Raw genomic sequence first — 19,493 nt, forward strand, 5'->3', positions numbered from 1 at the left:
TAGAATCACAAATTAGGATTTTAAAAACCAAAAAAATTTAGTAAGTACTTAGATCACCTGTTTTCCTTCTATGGTAAGCACAAAATAAGTCTTCGAGTTTAAAAGCATCTATAACATTAGACGATGCTATATTTTAAAAATAAAATACATCTATTAAAATAGAACTCATCTTATTTGAAGGACAAACTATATGTTCCAGCACTGAAAGATTCCCGGATATACGGCACTGCTGTATAATGCCAACAAGATTTTTTGTAATGGTGCTATAATGTAATAATTCCCGAACCATGCTTACTGCTATTGAATAGACACATTTCTCTTCAAAAGCATTTTGGTAAGGCTCTATTCATTTTGAGAAAAAAGAATAGAAAAATAATGGAGATCAAAAGCTTGCTTTAGATGAGGTATGTGGCAATGTGTCTTCAAGCCACATGCTATTAAAAAAAAAGAACACTGGCATCTAGAATCCTACCTCTAACACTAAACTGAACCTCAGTTTTCCTCATCAGTAAAATGAGGATAATACCAACTACTTTCACAAGATTGAGAGGAATATTAAATGAAACATATTAGGTGAAGATTAATGGAATCCAGTCTTACACGGTAATCACAATATCCATTAAAGGAATAGGGGCAAGCACATGTTAAAAAAAGAGAGAGAAAAAAATCATAAATTACAGGTTATATGCAATAAATACAATGTAAATAGTACTCCTCCAGTTGAATATACTACAGGCCAAACTCCTCTGTTTTACCTATAAAGAAATAAAAGCTCAGAGAGGTTAAGTGACCAGCCCAAAGTTAAAAAGCAGGCAGAAAAGGGGCTAAAATCTTGCTTAACTACTAAACGTGGCATACATTTTATAGAGCGCTTTCACATACAAGATCCAGTTGATCTTCACTATGAGGTAGTTAATTTGACTCATGAGAAAACCCAAGGCACCAAAGTTAGCTAGCCAGTTAGTGATGGAACCATGAGTAAAACCAGGGACACTGAATACTGCTTCTCTTGAGAGAGATTGAAAGCCTTTCTTACTCATAACTTGACTAATACAAAAAACTACGCCTTAGCAAGCAATCACATTCTTGTACTCAATTAATAATTATGTTAAAGTCATACTACAAAGACATAAATGTTTCCATTCTGTATTTAATAGAATCAACCAGCTTCTTAACATAAAAATGCTCACATCAAAGACAAGTTTTTTGACATATTTCCCAAACTAAAACCTCAGTAGATACTGGTTTAGTGCACAGCAGCAAGAATTATTTTTATTCTGTTTGTTCATAGATTATTTAAACAAGACAGCTAGGTTAGTGAGTTGCTGAATATTTTATCATAATCAAGCAGTACGTTGTTTCCATCATTGATGACCCCAATATTCACATTCTTAAAAATTACTTAATCCTTTAAATTGCCCTTTCTTTCATGTAAGATCCTGTAGTTAACCCGTAGGTCAATCAGTTCTTGTACTTAAGATGATTCACTTTCATAAAATAATTATGCTACAAGTACTGCATTATTATGCAGCTGAAGGGACAGGCTGGGAAACTGATTAAACGGACTCAAGTAGAGATGAGCCAATTGAAAAATACAGCATCTAAATAATAGTTACATTTACAATATATTTTTCTGAATGTCATTAAAAATATATATACATCTGCTTGATATTCCAAATTCTTGCTTTAAAAGGGATCAAGCTTTGAAGGAAGATTTCTAGGTTTAACAAGAGAACATGGCACAGCAATGTAGGAGGTCAGAGCTCAGCTACCATGAAGGTTTTCAGACTGTTTGTGCAAATAAGAGCGTGTTCCCTGAGTTCCAAACAGGTCTCTGCTCAAAACCACTTTCAAAGATGTGAAAATGGAGGGCCAAATGCATAGAAGTAATTTCTGAGTTTTGCAACTAATAACTGGCAACATTATTTTTGGGTGAGTGAGAGAAAAGAACCATTACATTAACACACAAATGAGCAGCAATCACTCACACTACCTTCCTATGAATAAGAGAAGAATAAACATATAATTGGGGTGGGGATCAAGCACTTGAAATAGTTATGGCCAGAGATTACCATCAAAGTAACTGCTTAGCTCAGTTCATAAAACTTCACTTGGACTCATCAAGGATTTTCATCCAAAAGGCACAGCCTGAATGTACTAAGATTTCTGGTGAATTGAGATTGTGCATACACCTTAAGGTACGTTGTGCTTGCCTGTCTTCTGAGCATTTTTAAAACTATATTTGATAATAATGCAATTTTGAATCCCTTTTACCTAGTGTTAATTTTACAGTATACTTTTTAGGTAGACAAAACACTCAGTAAATGTGTTAGAGATTCAATTGATAAAACAAGGCCCAGCTTGTGAAAAAGCAACACTACAGATAACACTTGATCCTCACAGCTTCCTCAGCCATAGCTCTAAAAAAGCCACACAATTCAGAATGATCATGCTGAAGCATCTTATGAATTAATACAGATAAATTCTGTATTAATCCATTTTGTTCTGTATTAAAATTATCTAAAATTGATAATTTCAAATTGACTGTTATGTAGCATAATCAATAATTGAAATACTCCATTCCTCAATCACCTTGGTTATGCAGGAGTTTACTGCAAACATAGTTCTCTAGAGCAATTCACATTTAAAGTGTTCCACTAATTACAGTCTTCATTCAACACACATTTATTAAGCACTTATTGTGTACCACGCACTAGCAGTACAGGAACCAGCATGCTGAATCAAATTAGCCCTTGCCTTTGGAGGCAGAGGGCATGGCTTACAGAAAGGCAAATATTACATAATGCAACAAGTGCTATAAAAGAAATGTGTACTAATCACTGAGCGTTAAAGGATTAGTAGGAGTTTGGTAAATATACTAGAGATTGCTCATGAGGAGAGGGGAGTAGGACAGACCTACAGCCTGTGCAAAGCTGTATAGGTAGAAAAGAGTACTTGTTTGGCAGGGCAACAACAGAGCTCAATAATAGCAAAAGTAAGCAATGACCAGAACAGGGCACAAAGGATCTTCAACAAGCCATGTCAGGAGTTTAGCCTTTATCTCAATGAAAATGTGAAGCACTAAAAAGTTTCAAGCAGGGATGTGATAATGATTTTGGTTTAGAGAAATCCTTCTGGCTATACAACAAAAGGAAGGAATAAACTTGGAGGCAACCAAATCTAGTAGATTTATTAAAAGACTGTTAAAATCACTACTACCCTTAGATCAAGGCAACAGGATCTGGTCTTCCTGTGGCCACACCTCTCTCCATGTAATGAGCAGAGAAAAGGGCCAAGAGGAAGTGTCACTTTACTTGGTCTCACCCCAAGAGACCACTTTCCACCAACCTGGAATCCCAGAACTCCTAGCCTAAATGGTAGAGCCCATTTCCAGGAAAGGTCCTCATGCAGGTATGTGCAACCCTAGGCCTGAAAGGTAGCCAAAGGGCAGTTGCTGAGGGAAGATAGAGGCTGTGGAGAAAGCTTAGACATTTTACCACAATTTTAAATATATATATGTATGTATATATATAATATTTGTAATATTGTATATATTATAAATAAACATTTAAGAAATATTTTATTGCGGTAAAATATATTTTATAATATATAAGTATACATATACCATAAGTATATATAATATATGCAATATTGAAAATTAGCAATTTCATACCATACTCATGTATAAATGAATATTTGTGCCTAGAAACCTAAGTTTTTAATGATATATAGTCCTGATCTGAAATTTTAAATTTTTTAATTTTTTGAGAATTTCTGAAGTAATTCTCTGACAGACAGAAAATATTTCCCCTATAAACCAGACATACTAAAGTCAGGATCAACGTACTAGAAAGTCAAAGCAATTTGAAGATAGATAAGCCAACCAGGTGTTGATAACAGGCCGGTGAAACAAAAAAGAAAAATCATTTAGTGAAGGATTAATGTGTGGCTAAAGGCAGATATTTGTTATACACAAATGAGCTACTGTATTGCACAGCTCTTCTCATTAGTGTACAGAGATGCATTACCCTCACATTAAATAAAGACTCAGTGAGCAAAACACTGTAGCAAGCATCTGTTGGCTAATGACAAAGAAAACCATAGACCCTTTGAGGCCAATTTCCATCCAGCTGTAAGCATGGAAGCAGCAAACACACCTACTGCTTTTCAGTATCAATCTCAAATAACCATGAAAAAGAAGCTCCTCGGCTTTCATGTTATTTTGTGGCAAAGGCATTACAAGTATTAATTACATATGCTAAACAAGACACTTAGAAAAAGTTAACTCTAAATAAGCAGATATCGAAATATATAACTGCATTTTATTCTCATTCCGCCTTTCTTTGTCTCCATATCCATAGTAAGGAGAATTGGCCTACAGAAGGCACTAAACAAAACTGTAAACTAGGCAAAGTTTGTCTTCTGCATCCAATCACTTACATTACCAGTTACTTTTTTCTGTCTTTATTTCACTACCTTTTCCTGCCTACCCTAACCCCAACATTCTTAAATTTTCCAGGACCTCTGCTGTTATGTTCTCTGAGGCCCGCCTTGGCCTCCCTTGCTCCTGTGTTGAATTTATTTATCTATATTTTTCTCAATGCATGTGACCTGATAAAAGAACAGCACCTGCAAACATCCATAACTCCTTTCCTTTTGCCTCTCCTTCCATCCAGGACTAATGCTTTCACCTAAGCTCAAGACCACACTCTCTCTTGCCTTCTCAGAAACCTTTTAAATACCCTTTATCTTACCAATGTATTCAACTTTCTCTCTTCACTAGTATCTTTCCTTCATTACATAAACATATTTAAGTCTCTACCTAAAAAAACAACAAAACCTTTAACTTAAAAGGCAAATAAATCCTCTATATGGAACTTACCCTATGGTGTCCTCCCTTTTGTCTCTGCCCTCATGCAAGTTCCCTCTCCAGTCCACAGCAATACGACTTCTGCTAACACCATTATATTAATCCAAGAGTTCTTAACCTAGGGCAGTAGGGTCTGTGGATAGAATTCAGAAGATCCATGAACTTAGATGGCAAAATAAATTATTTCTTTATTTTCTCCAAACCTCTAAAATTACTAATATATATACTGTACTTACAAATTTACTAAATTACTATTGGCCTGCCACTATATCTTGTTGTGTAGTATGTTAAACAAGCACATATTACTTTATCACAATTTGTTTGGTAATGATATTTTAGTATAATTGCTTTCCTTTGTAATCCTATGTATTTTATTTTATCCATCTGTGGCAAACTGTATTTTCCGAATATGCTGCAAAAATATCTCCCATTCCACATGCTCTTCTATGATGTAAATTTGCCACTTCCCCATAAAGAGGTAGAGCTTAATTCCCTTCTCCTTAAATCCAGAGTGGCACTTAACTTGCTAGTAACCAAGAGAGTGTGGTGGAAGTGACACTGAGTGACCTCTAATGCTGGTTAAGGAAAAGTCATGCAGGTTCTGGGACTAGGTTTGGGGAGATTTGTTAAACAGCGATTAACCAGCGATTACCAGAACATAATTCGGTACCTGGAACTAGAGTACTAACATAACAAAAACATGTGATACTGGCTTTGGGATTGGGTGGTAGACACAAGGTGGAAGGGCCCTAAGAATCTCATTAGCAAAAGCTTGATGAGCCTTGAGAAGGCTATTGGAGAAGCCTTAAAGGAGAGTGAGTAAAATGCTCTCAGAAGCTGGAGGAAAGAAGACCCTTGCTATAAAGTGGCAGAAATTTTAACAAAACTGTTGCCTGTGCTAAGTTAAAAAGCAGAAAATGTTGATAATGAACTGTTACTTCTAGCTAAGGTAATTCCCAAGCAGAAGGTCCAAAGTGTCAACTGATTTCTTTTATATGTATAGTATTGTAGAAGGTACAGATAGAGAGATGAGTTAAAGAAAGTATTCTGTTTTCAAGCAAAATTTAAGGAAATATAAAGGAACCAGCAATTGCTGGGTTCAAAAGTAAAACTATTTTCATCTACAATCTCTCCAAGAAGAGAATGCTCAAAGTAAGAAAAGGTCTGAAGACGAAGATCAAATAGAGGGTGCTGAAAGCAAAATCTGGTCTCCAGGAAGAGAGGAAGCCACCGGTGTTACTGAAAAATCCTTTATTAACACCTGGTTTCTCCTTGATCTCCTTCCCAGTGCCTTTTTCTGTATTTGCCCACTAAAACTAGATGTGCCCAAGGCTTTTGTACTCAAATCCTGAGCAATTTCTTCTTCAACCACTCCTGAAAATCTATTAACCCAAAAATCTCTCTCAAGCCCCCACCTCTCTCCAAGAATTGTAGACAGATCTGCACATCTCCACTTGAATATCTCAGAGAAACCTCAAACTAAATTATTTCAAAACCCTATCCATCCCTACTCCACAAGTTCTTTCTATACATGAACATGCACTGGGAATAAATAGCGCTACCATCCATTTAATTGCACAATGTAGGAGTCACCCCTGATTTCTTCCGCTCCTTCTCCCTGCCCCCGTCCTCCCCCAACCAACAGTTAATAATATCAGTCATCAAGTTCTATAGATTCTACCTGCTAAACCTCTCTGGAGTCTACCCCCTCTTCAGTTACATCCTGTCTGGACTACCTTCCAAGCAGTCTCTCCGTTCCAATATGTATTTCATACTATTCTCAAAATCACCTTCTTAAAACAAAATATTAATCATGTTAATCTCCTGCTTAAGACCCTTCAGAGACCCCTATCAAAACCTTTTGACATAGCTTACAAGTAAGTACTTTTCGATCCAGCCCTCCCCTACAAACTGCCCCCACATACCATTTATTCTAACTACGCCAAAATAGGGACCCAACATGATTATGAGTACATACTTTTCTCCCTAGGATGCAACTCCTGTTATGAATCCTAAGTACTTTGCTATGTATTTACTGCTTCAACAATTATAGAGCACCTACTCTGTGGCAAATCTGGCAGGACCTATGCCAGGGCTAGGAATACAAAAACAAATGAGAAACAGGTCCTTGCCTCTCCCCTGGAAGCACACAGAAAGAAGGAAAATAAGTACAACACAGGGATTTATAATGGAAGATAGCATGATGTGGTGGACTGACTATTCGAGGAGGGCAGAGAGGTAGCGCAGACAGTAAGAAAAACAACAGGATAAATATAGTACATTCTCCTGGAGCAGCAAGTCTCTTTGATGTAAGTAACTTAAAACATTTTAATATTAATATACTCATTATAAGCAGAATACAAATTACATGAAAGATGCAATAAACTACTTTAAAATTCATGGGCCATTTTGGGTAAGAATGACTATCCAGAGTTAGAATTTAAAGTAATATGACTAAGCAGAAGGATAGCCGCGTTAAGTCAGAGACCCTCTTAGAACCGAGCAACTCACACCACCTAAAGGCTGGCTTTTTGGCTCCACCTATCCAAAAAGCCAACACTGGCTGGGTGAAAATTCAGTGAAACACCACTGAATGGTCAAAAAGATTCTGTAGGACTCTGTTACAGCCAGCCTACACCTCTACACAGCCTCTATAGGGGGCTTCAGACATGGCAAGAAGGCTTGCAGGTGACTGAGGAATCTTCAACTTACTCACTTGCTCGGTCAGATTAAAGTCACCTGTAATTATACAAAGGAAGTCTAAGAAGACCAGGAAAAATTATACACCTGCTCCAACTCCTACAGAGATGCTTAACTAGCAAAACTGCTGATGCCCTTTCAGAAGATCAGCCCTTGGGGAAGTTACACAGGAAAAATGGAGAGACCTATGAGAAACACCTGCGGTGACAAGGACCCATTTTGAACTGGTATGTGTGGAATGGTGGCTTTGAAGCAAGAGGCAGCCCACCAAAGCCATGGGATAACAAAACAGAAAAAGAACTACTGAAGTTCTGGTTTTGCTTTTCTTGTGTCCCAGCAACTATGTGCACACGACATGGTCCCACATATGGGACAACCTCTGGTCTCTGGTCCTCAGGAAAACAGGAGCTGAGAAAAACAGCTGGATACACACTAACCTCCCCTGGCTGCTTCTTCACATCACCCTCTGCTCCTACACAAACCTCTTCCTCAAGAGAAACCCCATATTGTATGGGGTTAGGAGTGACTGACTGACTCAAGCTCTCTGAGGCCTGGGGCTCTCGAACTCCTACCCTGATATCACTGGGACATAAACCTGATCCTCCCCACAGAAGCACTGTCTGACAGAGTATAGTATCAAGTACCAAAGAGTAAATGTAAAACAGGATGTTTTAGTCTGTTTGAGCTACCATTACAAAATACCATAGACAAGATAGCTTAAACAACAGAAATACTTCCTCACAGTTCTGGAGGCTGGAGGCCTGCAATTAGGGTGCCAGCACGGTCAGGTTCTGGTGAGAGCTCTCTTTCTGGCTTGCAGATGGCCACCTTCTGGCTGTGTCCACATAGAAGACAGAAAGGAACAGCAAGCTCTCTGGTATCTAGTCTTATAAAAGCACTAATCTCATTGAACCAGGGCCCCACCTTCATGACCTCATCTAACCCTAATTATCTCCCAAAGGCCCCACCTCCAAATACCACACATTGAACGTGAGAGCTTCAACATACGAATTTGGGGTAGGGGGAATGACATACAGTCAGTCCATAACATCTATTTTTTTTTAAAAAGGTGAAATTTGATCCTAACATCATACCATACGAAAAATCAACACCAGATGGATCAAAGACTTAAACATCAAAAACAACTTTAAAAAACTTAGTGGAAAAGATGACTATCTTTTGACCACAGGGTAAGGAAAATTTTCTTAAATAAGAGAAATTTGACTATACTAAGAACCATTGTTCATCAAAAAATACCTTCAAGAAAGTAAAAATACAAGTTATAAACTAGCAAAAAGTGTTCACAATACACACAACTTGTAATGCACTATTATCAAATAACATATAAAGGAGTAACACACACATACACACACAATCAGAACATGGTCAGAAAAATGGGCAAGAGACAATGAAGAGGCATTTCACAGCAGAATGCAGCATATAAGAAACACATGTACGAAAAACTGTTCATCACTGGGGATCACAGATTTTCAAAGCAAGACCCTGTGTCATGAAAAACCATGGAAAGCTTTGTAATGGACCAAAAAACAAAGAAACAAACAAACAAAAACTAGTCAATCTTCTCTCAAGTTCACACATACATTACCTCCATCTTTCATTGCCTTTGAGCAATTTTTCAATTTGATGAAATGTAGAAAATTGATGATAATGTGAATTATTCTTGTGTACAACAGAGCAAATTACTTGTGTCCAGTGGATTACAATTGGTAATTGCACAGGAGATATACCAATTTTTGCATTTATTTGAAAATTTTATTTCAGCATTCCTTTACTACACATAAATGAGTAGCTCTTCAAATTTCCCTTTGAACTGATTTTAACGTCTTATCAGTTTCCTCAATAGTGAGTTAAATAAAATACTTGAGAAGTGCTCATTTTATATCTGTATGAGAGTCACAATTATACCTCCTTTTAAAAATCCTTTATGACCACAATTAAAATTCAACATCACCCACTATGATTTAAAAAACAAAAACAAAAAAAAACCTTTCAGCAAACGAGGAATAGAAAGGGTTACTCAACCCAAGGATAACATCTTCACGGTGAAAGACTGAAAACTTTCTCCCCAAAATCAGGAACAATCCAAGGATGTCTGCTCTCACCACTTGCATTCAAAATTGTACTGAAGGTTCTAGTTAGTAAATAAGGCAAGGGAAAAATGATAGGATGATAGAAAGAATTAAAAAAAAAAAAAGATGATAGGAAGAAGTAAAACTGTCTTTACTTACATACATATCATAGTTACATAGTAAAGCCTAGAAAATCTTAAGAAAAAAAGGCTACTAAAACTTACAAAGGCCAATATACAAAATTAAATGATATACTAGTAATGAACAACTGGAAATGAAACACTTTTAAAATGCCATTACAATAGCATAAAAAAATCAAAGTAGAAGACTTGTACACTGAAAACTAAAAAAACTACATAGCTCTTGAGAAATTAAAGATGATCTAAATAAGTGGAGTGAGATATCATGTTTATAAAGTGTTAAGATGTCTACTCACTCCAAATTGACCTGTGGAGTAAGTACAGTGTGAAGCAGAATCTACAAACGTTTTTTCAGAAAATGAAAAGCTGATCCTAAAACCTAAGTGGAAAAGTGGCTTTTAATATTTAAATGAAAATACAAGGAGCCTAGAAGAGCCAAAACAAATCTTTAAGAAAAACAAAATTAGAAAACTTACACTACCTGACTTCCAAACTTATAAAGCTACTGTAATCAAGATAGTAAGGTATCAGCAAAAAGAAGAAAAATACATCAATGGAACAGAAGACAGAACTCAGACACACACATACACAGTCAACTGATTTTTTTTTTTTGGCTGCATTGGATCTTTGTTGCTGCACACAGGCTTTCTCTAGTTGCAGTGAGCGGGAGCCACTCTTTTGCGGTGTGCGGTCTTCTCACTGCGGTGGCTTATCTTGCTGCGGAGCACGGGTTCTAGGCACGCGGGCTTCAGTAGTTGTGGCACACTGGCTCAGTAGTTGTGGCTTGCGGGCTCTAGAGCGCAGGCTCAGTAGTTGCGGCGCACAGGCTTAGCTGCTCCGCGGCACGTGGGATCTTCCCGGACCAGGGCTCGAACCCACGTCCCCTGCATTGGCAGGCGGATTCTTAACCACTGTGCCACCAGGGAAGTCCCTGTCAACTGATTTTTGACAAAGTCATCAAAGCAATTCGATGAGGAAAAGAAAGTCTTTTCAACAAATGGTACTGGGAAAACTGGTTATCCACATGCAAAAGAATGAAATTGAACCCTCACCAGCACGATATACAAAAGTTAACTCAAAATGGATCAAATACTTAAATGTAAGACCTAAAACAAACACCTAAATTTAAGACCTTTCTCTTATAAGAAAACATACGGCAAAAGTTTCAGAGCATTGGATTTGGCAATGATTTCTTGGATATAACACCAAAGGCATAGGTAACAAAAGACAAAACAGACAAATTGGACTTCATGAAAATTTTTGTTTTGTGCCTCCAAAGACACTATTCATAGAGTAAAAAGGCAAGCCAAAGAATGGGAGAAAATATTTGCAAATCATATATATGATAAGGGATTAATATCGAAAATATATAGAGAACTCCTAAAACTCAACAACAACAACAAAAATAACCCTATTCAAAAATGGGCAAAGGACTTGAATAGACATTTCCCCAAGAAGATATATGAATGGCCAATAAGCACAGGAAAAGATGCTCAACATCACTAATCATTAGGGAAATGCAAATTAAAACTACATCTCACACCCACTAGCATGGCTACTATGAAAAAAATAGTAAACAAGTTTTGGCAAAATGTGGAGAAACTGGAACCCTTGTGCACTGTTCAGGGGAATTTTAAATGGTACTTCAGCTGTGGAAAGCAATATGGTGATTCTTCAAAAATGAAAACAGAATTACCAAATGATCCAGCAAATCCACTTCTGGGTATAAACCCAAAACAACTGAAAGCAGGATCATGAAGATATATTGGTACACCCAAGTTCACAGGAGCATTTTTCGTAATAGCTAAAACACAGAAGCAACCCAAGTATCCATCAACAGATGAACAGATAAGCAAAATATGGTATATACATATAATGGAATATTATTCAGCTTTATAAAGAAAGGGAAAATATACTACAACACAGATGAACCTTGAGGACATTATGCTAAGTGAAATAAGCCAGTCACTAAAAGACAAATACTGTATGATTCCACTTACATGAGGTACTTAGAGTAGTAAAAGTCATAAAGACCGAAAGCATTATTGTGGTTGCCTGGGACTGGGGGGAGGGGAAAATGGGGGTTTGTTTCACAAGATGAAAGGAGTTATGGGGATAGATGGTGGTGATCGCTGCACAATGTGAAAGCATTTAATACCACTGAACTGTACACTTAAACATGGTTAAAATGATAAATTTTTTGTTACATATATTTGACCACAAATTTTTTTAAAAGGCATTAAAAAAGAGCGAGAATGGGAGGAAAGAAGTTTGTGATGGTGAGAAAAGATGATTTTTTTTAAAAAAATTGATAGAAATCAGAATAGTGGTTTGCTCTGGTGAGGGAAAAGAATGTCAAGGAAGGAGCCTAAGGAAACGGAAGGGGTAATAAAAATGTTCTAAATTTTTATAGGGGATTGGGTTATATAGGTATATGCACATGTCAAAACTCACTGAACTGTATATTTAAGATCTGTGCGTTTTATTGTAAAGTTGAAAATTATACCTCGCTTTTAAAGTTTTTTTAAAGATCACAACTAGATACTATTTTAGATCATTCAACTAGCAAAATTTTAAAGTCTGAAAACACCAAGTAGTGGAGAGACTGTAAAACAACAGGATCTCTTATACACTGATGGTAGAAGGATAAAATGGGGCAATCACTCTGGAAATAAACTTCAGAGTATCTTTTTAAGTTTAATATTTACTACTGATACCATATGACCCAGCAATTCCATTCATAGTTACGTACCCAGGAGAATCTCTTGCACATGAACTATAAGAGTCATGTACAGGAATGTTTCTTGCATCAGTGTTAAAAATAGCAAACACCTGAAGTCAGAATTTTTTATCACTCAAACCCAGAAATAAATTGAGCATGATAACTAAGGGTATCAGTTTCAAATATTGACGATGCCTTTATGTTTTAAAGACAACTCAGTTTTAGTATGTATATATTATCAGTTTGTCAAGGTGTGTGTGTACAGAACAAATCCAAAATTAAGGCACAGAATTAAGGTACTATAATGAATTTTTATTTTAAAAGGTAGAATTTATTCATTCAGCATGGCTTTTATGAGAGTAAAGATTGGAACTTATCTAAATGCTGGTTACATCATCTATACTATATTCATACACAAAATATCCTGCAACTGTAAACATGAATAAAGTAGATCTAAATATACAGAAAGATCTCCAAGTTATGAAAGGAAGTTGAAAAAGGAAGAAGTAGAACAGTACATTCTCATGGATTAAAATAAATTCCATATAGATATTTTTAAATTTATATTTATATTTGCAAAAATAATTTGAAAGCTAATAAACTGCTAATGGAACTTTCTTCTGAAAATAAAGACAGGGGATCTAAGGTGAAAGGAAGACTTACTTTTCACTGTAAATCCTTTGGTACCATCTGAATTTCTGACCACATACCTGTTTTTTCAATTTACATGGAGGGAGGGGAGAAAGAGGCTCTCAGACTTTCATGTTTCTGGCAAGCAACCTCTCCCATGCCTCACAGCAGATATGCCAAACCTTCACCACTCCCTTCAAACTCCATATCTCACCCCTGTTGCCTCCCTCCAGAACATCGCCAACCACAACATCACCAAGCCAAGGACCTTGTTTTCCACTTCAGAGAAAAGGGGAACTGCCTATATTTCCTAATTCATTCCCATAAATTTATCTCTGGCTACATCCATGGGCATGTCCTTCCCTCAGAAGAAACAGGCCACTTCAGGCAAATTCGTATTCCAGATGCAATCTTTCACCTCTGCAGGGGAGCCTATTCTCTGTGTCATTCCTCTCTCCACTTCCACAAGCTTGCTCGTAACTGGTCCCTTCTCCCACCAGCTCTGTACATACACATGCTCAAAAGTCTCTCCTATATTAAAAAATATCTTATGCTCTCCTCTATGTAGCACCCTAAACTCATTCTTCCCCTTCAGTTACACTTCTCACAACAGTAGTCCTTACTCCCTGACAGTCTCTTCTTCTTCATTTCCCATTCACTGCTCAACCTACCAGAATCTTGTTTCCGTCCCCACCACTAAAAAAACAAAAACAAAAACAAAAACCACTCTTGCTACTCTTGCTAAAATCACTAAAAGACTAAACCAATAGTCATTTTGTGAACCTTATTTTACTATCTCTCTGCAGTATCTGACACTGCTGACTTCTGCCACTCTTCTTTTTTTTTTTCTTAAATAAATTTTTATTTATTTTTGGCTGCGTTGGGTCTTTGTTGCTGCGTGCGGGCTTTCTCTAGTTGCGGCAAGCGGGAGCTACTCTTCGTTGTGGTGTGCGGCCTTCTCATTGTGGTGGCTTCTCTTGTTGCAGAGCACAGGCTCTAGGTGCACGGTCTTCAGTAGCTGTGGCTCGCGGGCTCTAGAGCGCAGGCTCAGTAGTTGTGGCGCACAGGCTTAATTGCTCTGCGGCATGTGGGATCCTCCCGGAGGGCTCGAGCCCGGGTCCCCTGCAGTGGCAGGCGGATTCTTAACCACTGCACCACCAGGGAAGTTCCTGACACTCTTCTTGAAACCCTCTAATCCCCTGGCTTCTGTGACACATCTCTCTTCTATCTCTACGATATGCACTGGAGATTCAAAGATGTATACGACAAAGTCCCTGACTTCAAGGAGCACAGATTCTAAAATGAGAGAAATATATGCAAACAATCACAACACAGTGAAATAGTACTATGATAGTTATAGGTACAAAGTGCTGCGGTAGCTTCATGATGGAGAAAGAGAGGGAGCATGCATTCTAAGAGGCAGCAACTAGAATGTACAAAGGCACACATATAAATCAGCATGGTATGTACAGGGAATTTAATTGATAATCGTTCAGTGTACAAGTTTTGAAATCTGATTCTACTATTTACCAGCTCAATGACATAAAATAACAATCTCTATTTCAAAGGACTACTATGAAAATTAAATTAAATAGGGTCTTAGCATAGGGTCTGGCATGTATTGAAAGGTCTCAATAAATGTTAACTCTTTCATGACAAAAACACTGAACAAACTAGGAATAAAAGGGAACTTCCTCAACCTGATAAAGGACAGTTAGGAAAAACCCACAGGTAACATCATACTTAATGCTAAAAGACTGAATTCTTTCCCCCTAAGATCAGGAACAAGATGAGAATGACTGCTCTCACCACTTCTATTTAACACTGTGCTGAAGGGTTTAGTCAGGGCAATTAGGTAATAAAAAGACATAAAAGGCATCCAGATTGGAAAGGAAGAAATAAAACTATCACTATTTGCAGATGACAAGATATTAAATATAAAAAAATTCTAAGTAATAACTACTAGAACTAATAGTTGAACTAATAGTTCAGCCAGGGTGCACGATTTAAAATCCAATTACATTTCTATACTTCAGCAATGAACAATCCAAAAACAAAAGTAAAGAAACTATTTCATTCACAATACTATGAAATAGAATAAAGGACTTAAGAATAAATTTGACCAAAAAAGCACAAGACATACGTTGAAAATTATAAAACATCATTGAAAGAAATTAAAGAACACCTAAATAAATGAAGAGACCTCCAATGTTCATGGATTGGAAGGCTTACTACTGTAAAGTTTCCAAACTGATTTACAGTTTCATAATACAGATCAACACAGTCTCTATCAAAATCCCAGACGGATCTTTTTTTGTAGAAATTGACAAGCTGATCCTAAAATTCATATGAAAATGCAAGGGGGGACTTCCCTGGTGGTCCAGTGGTTAAGAATCCATCTTGCAATGCAGGGACACCCGTTCAATCCCTGGTCCGGGAACTAAGATCCCACATGCCGTGGGGCAACTAAGCCTGCACGTCGCAACTACAGAGCCCACGCGCTCTGGAGACTGTGCGCCACAACTAGAGAGAAGCCCACATGTGCACTGCAATGAAGAGCCCGAGTGCCGCAACTAAGACCTGACGCAGCCATGAAATAAATAAATAAATATTTTTTTTAAAAAAGAAAGAAAATGCAAGCACCAGAGGAGTAAAAACAACCTTGAATAAGAACAAAGTTGGAGAATTCACACTTCGCGATTTCAAAACTTCCTACAAAACTACAGTAATCAGACAATGTGATACTAGCACAAGGAAAGATGTATTAATCAATGGAATCGAATTAAAAGTCCAGAAATAAATCCTTACATTTATGGTCAACTGATATTCTTTAAGGGTGCCAAGATAATCCAATGGCCTAGGACAACTAGATATCTGAATGCAAAAGAATGAAGCTGAGCCTCTACTTCACACCATACATAAAAATTAACTCAAAATGAATCATAGACCTAAATTTAAGAGCTAAAACAATAAAACTTACATTTAGAAGAAAATATGAATAAATCTCCATCACGTTGGATTAGGCAATGGTTTCTTAGATAAAACACCAAAATCATAAGCAACAAAAGAAACATAGATAAAATTTAAAACTTTTGTGCTTTAAAGAACAATATTGAAAAAGTGAAAAGACAACTCACAGAATGGGAGAAAATATTTGCAAATCATATATTTCATAAGTGACTTGTATCCAGAATATATAAAGAACTCTTACAATAAAAGGATAACCTAATTTTTAAATGGGCAAAGGATTTGAATAGACATTTCTCAAAGAAAGATATACAAATGGCCATTAAGCGCATGAAAAGGTATTCAACATCATTAGCCACTAGGGAAATACAAATCAAAAGCACAATGAGATACCACTTTACATCCATTAGAATGGCTGTAATTTAAAAAAAGAAAAAAAGGAAGAGGATAATAACAAATGTTGGTGACGATATGGAGAAACAAATCCTCATACATCACTGGTGGGAATGAAAAATGATACAGTCACTTTGGAAAACTGTTTGGCAGCTCCTCAAAATGTTAAACATAGATTGACCAAATGACCCAGCAATTCCACTCTTAGGTATGTACCCAAGAGAAATGAAAATATGTACACACAAAAACTTATACACAAATGTTCATAGCAAAATATTCATAATAACCCAAATGTAGAAACAACCTAAATGTCCACCAACTGATGAACAGATAAGCAAAATATGGTACATGCATATTTCAGAGTCCAGCTCCTGACCAAGAAATCGATGTGTGACTTTTCCAACCCAACCATAAATGACTACAAAGGCCCTGGCAGGCCTCACATAGGAAATCTGCCCTCCCCTGACCAGACTTGGTGCACAGCCAGTGCACTGCAGTCTCTGAAGAGAGTTGCAGTCAAGGACCCAGGCACCCCTGACTGACCATGCTCTTTAGCACAGCTGCATCCCTAGTCCAGGTACCTTCTTCCAGAAGTTTCTTTATATGTGGCCTGCAGCTGAGGCCTTTCTTCAGGTGCCTCTTCTGAGAGCTTCTCATTAGGGAGGAAACATTAAAGACACTTTTTCTCTACTCTGACTCAGTACTTTTCCACTCCAAGTCCTTCCGTCTCACCCTCCAACCAGCCCTGGGTCCATAAAACTGCAGGAACCTTTTGTTTGGGGCTCCCTCAGCAGTGAGACAACCCCCCCTCCCACCCTGTACTGATTCACCTGAGTGAGAGGGCCTGCACTTTCTCAGGTTTAGCCTCTTGCTTATACTATCTCAGTAAGTGAATAAAGACTAGAATGTTACTTTCATTTTGGAATGTTGTTTTTAATCAGCTACCTTGACACCTGGAAGCTCAGCCCTTACCGCTGCCCCCCAACTCACTTCTCTCTCACAAGCTCAGCTAAACTCCTGACACATAAAATAGAATATTATTTAGCCATAAAAAGGAATGAAGTACTGGTTCATGATGAACCATGGATGAACCTTGAAAACTTTATGCTAAATGGAAGAAGTAAGTCACAAAAGACCACATACTATACAATTCCATTTATATGAAATGTCCAGAATAGGCAGCTCTATAGAGAGAAAGTAGATTAGTAGCTGCCAGTGACTGAGTAGAGAGAGGAATGGATAGTGACTGCTAATGAGTTCTGATGTCTCTTTGAAGTGATGAAAATATTCTAGAATTAGACTGTGGTGATAGTTGCATAACGCTGTAAATACAATAAATTACATCAAATTTAAATAAATGGATGAATTTCATGGTATGTAAATTATTCTCAGTAAAGCTGTTTTCTTAAAATGTTAGTTCCTAACATTCCTAGAGCACTAGTGAGATGGAAAAATGGATATAAAGCAGATTATACTGCTCTGTAGGAGTCTAAAATATCCTTTGAACACTGTAAAGGTACTGAAGGATTCTGAGTCATGGACTGACATGATGACATTTATCTTTTGGAAAAAGCACCCTCGTAAGTGTGACAAGAATGGCTTAGAGAGCAGCTGGACTCAAGGTGGAAAGACCAGATGATGGACTTATAATGGTACATTTAAAAAATTAAAAGATGAAGAAGATTTGAGCCAAGACATGTAAGAAAAGGGAAAGAGCTATGATACTATCTTTAGAGTGGAATGCTATCTACAGAAACCAAACACTAACATACTAAAGGATATATCCTTATTTTATAAGCCCCCCCCCCAACAAACAGAGGGAACTAGAGAAAATAATCAACTCCAAGAGAACAGAGTGGTAGAAAACTCTTAATAACTGAACTATTAAAATAGTTACCAGTTGTTGTAATCTATGACTTAACTAATTGAAGGTTTGCCTTCAAGAATATCAGATTATAATGCCAATATCTTTCTCAAGTGCGTGTCAGGGAACAGCAGTGTGAACTCCAAACTTTGAGTATAAAAAACAAAGGAAAAATTCACTCAAAACTATTTTAATTGCTAGAACCAGCTTCATTTGTTTCAATCAAATGTCCTACAAACTAAAAGTAAGCATGCTATATATGTAGCTTTATAATAAATAGTATTTGCCTCCTATTAAAACTCTCAGAGGACAAGACATTAAATTTTTAATGCCTTAAATTTTTCAGAAACAATTATTTCTCATTATAAAATATATCTTAAAAGGCAAATGCATTTATAAAATAACTCACCTTAGGTTTTCAGACAAATCCACAAAGAAATGTCTACAGCATAACTTCCAGTTTAGGCAGATACCTGAATTGAAAAGAAGGAGAAAGACATGGTCAATATGACTAAATCTGAGTAGGGAACTTCATTTTTTCAAGAGGAGAACCCTAACTTGATCATTTACCCCCTAAAATTTTGTGCTCAAGTTGTTCTTTAGAAGCCTGTAAAATGTCAAGGATATTAATTCTGCTAGACTTTCTATTGTCTGTAATTATTTAAACATTTTGACAAATCTTGAAATATAAAATTTATCAAAATATATACTATATTAACAAGGGTGAGGGGGATCAATTCAAGAAAAATAGTTTTTGTTCACCTGCTCAAGTTTTCAAAACAGAAGGCATTTTCTAAAAGTCTGCACTCCCCATAATACCACCACCATGACCTCCTATCCTCACAAAAATGACAGAATTCAAAAATCTGGAAATGTAAAAGTAAACCAACAGCATGTGTTTATAAAACAAGTAAAAGGGGGCTTCCCTGGTGGGGCAGTGGTTGAGAATCTGCCTGCTAATGCAGGGGACACGGGTTCGAGCCCTGGTCTGGGAAGATCCCACATGCCACGGAGCAGCTGGGCCCGTGAGCCACAATTGCTGAGCCTGCGCGTCTGGAGCCTGTGCCCCGTGACGGGAGGGGCCGCGATAGAGAAAGGCCCGCGCACCGCGATGAAG

At 37.2% G+C, this 19,493-nt stretch overlaps 1 protein-coding gene across 15 annotated transcripts in view; it reads right to left on the minus strand.

The window, feature by feature from the left end:
• Positions 1-19,493, minus strand: part of PEAK1 (pseudopodium enriched atypical kinase 1) — a 289,101-nt gene that overhangs the window by 218,309 nt on the left and 51,299 nt on the right. For 9 of the 15 annotated variants that reach the window (XM_057541917.1, XM_057541912.1, XM_007197654.2 and 6 more), the window contains exons 2-3: positions 18,786-18,849; positions 4,883-5,003 (exon numbers count right to left, since the gene is read on the minus strand). The gene's annotated coding sequence lies outside the window, so the exon portion shown is untranslated. Of the gene's footprint in view, positions 1-4,882; positions 5,004-18,785; positions 18,850-19,138; positions 19,233-19,493 lie in introns of those variants that run through there. The other 6 variants (XM_057541915.1, XM_007197657.2, XM_007197653.2 and 3 more) reach the window with 2 other exon arrangements.

Source organism: Balaenoptera acutorostrata, chromosome 3 (genome assembly GCF_949987535.1).
Source record: "Balaenoptera acutorostrata chromosome 3, mBalAcu1.1, whole genome shotgun sequence".
Taxonomy (NCBI): domain Eukaryota; kingdom Metazoa; phylum Chordata; class Mammalia; order Artiodactyla; family Balaenopteridae; genus Balaenoptera; species Balaenoptera acutorostrata.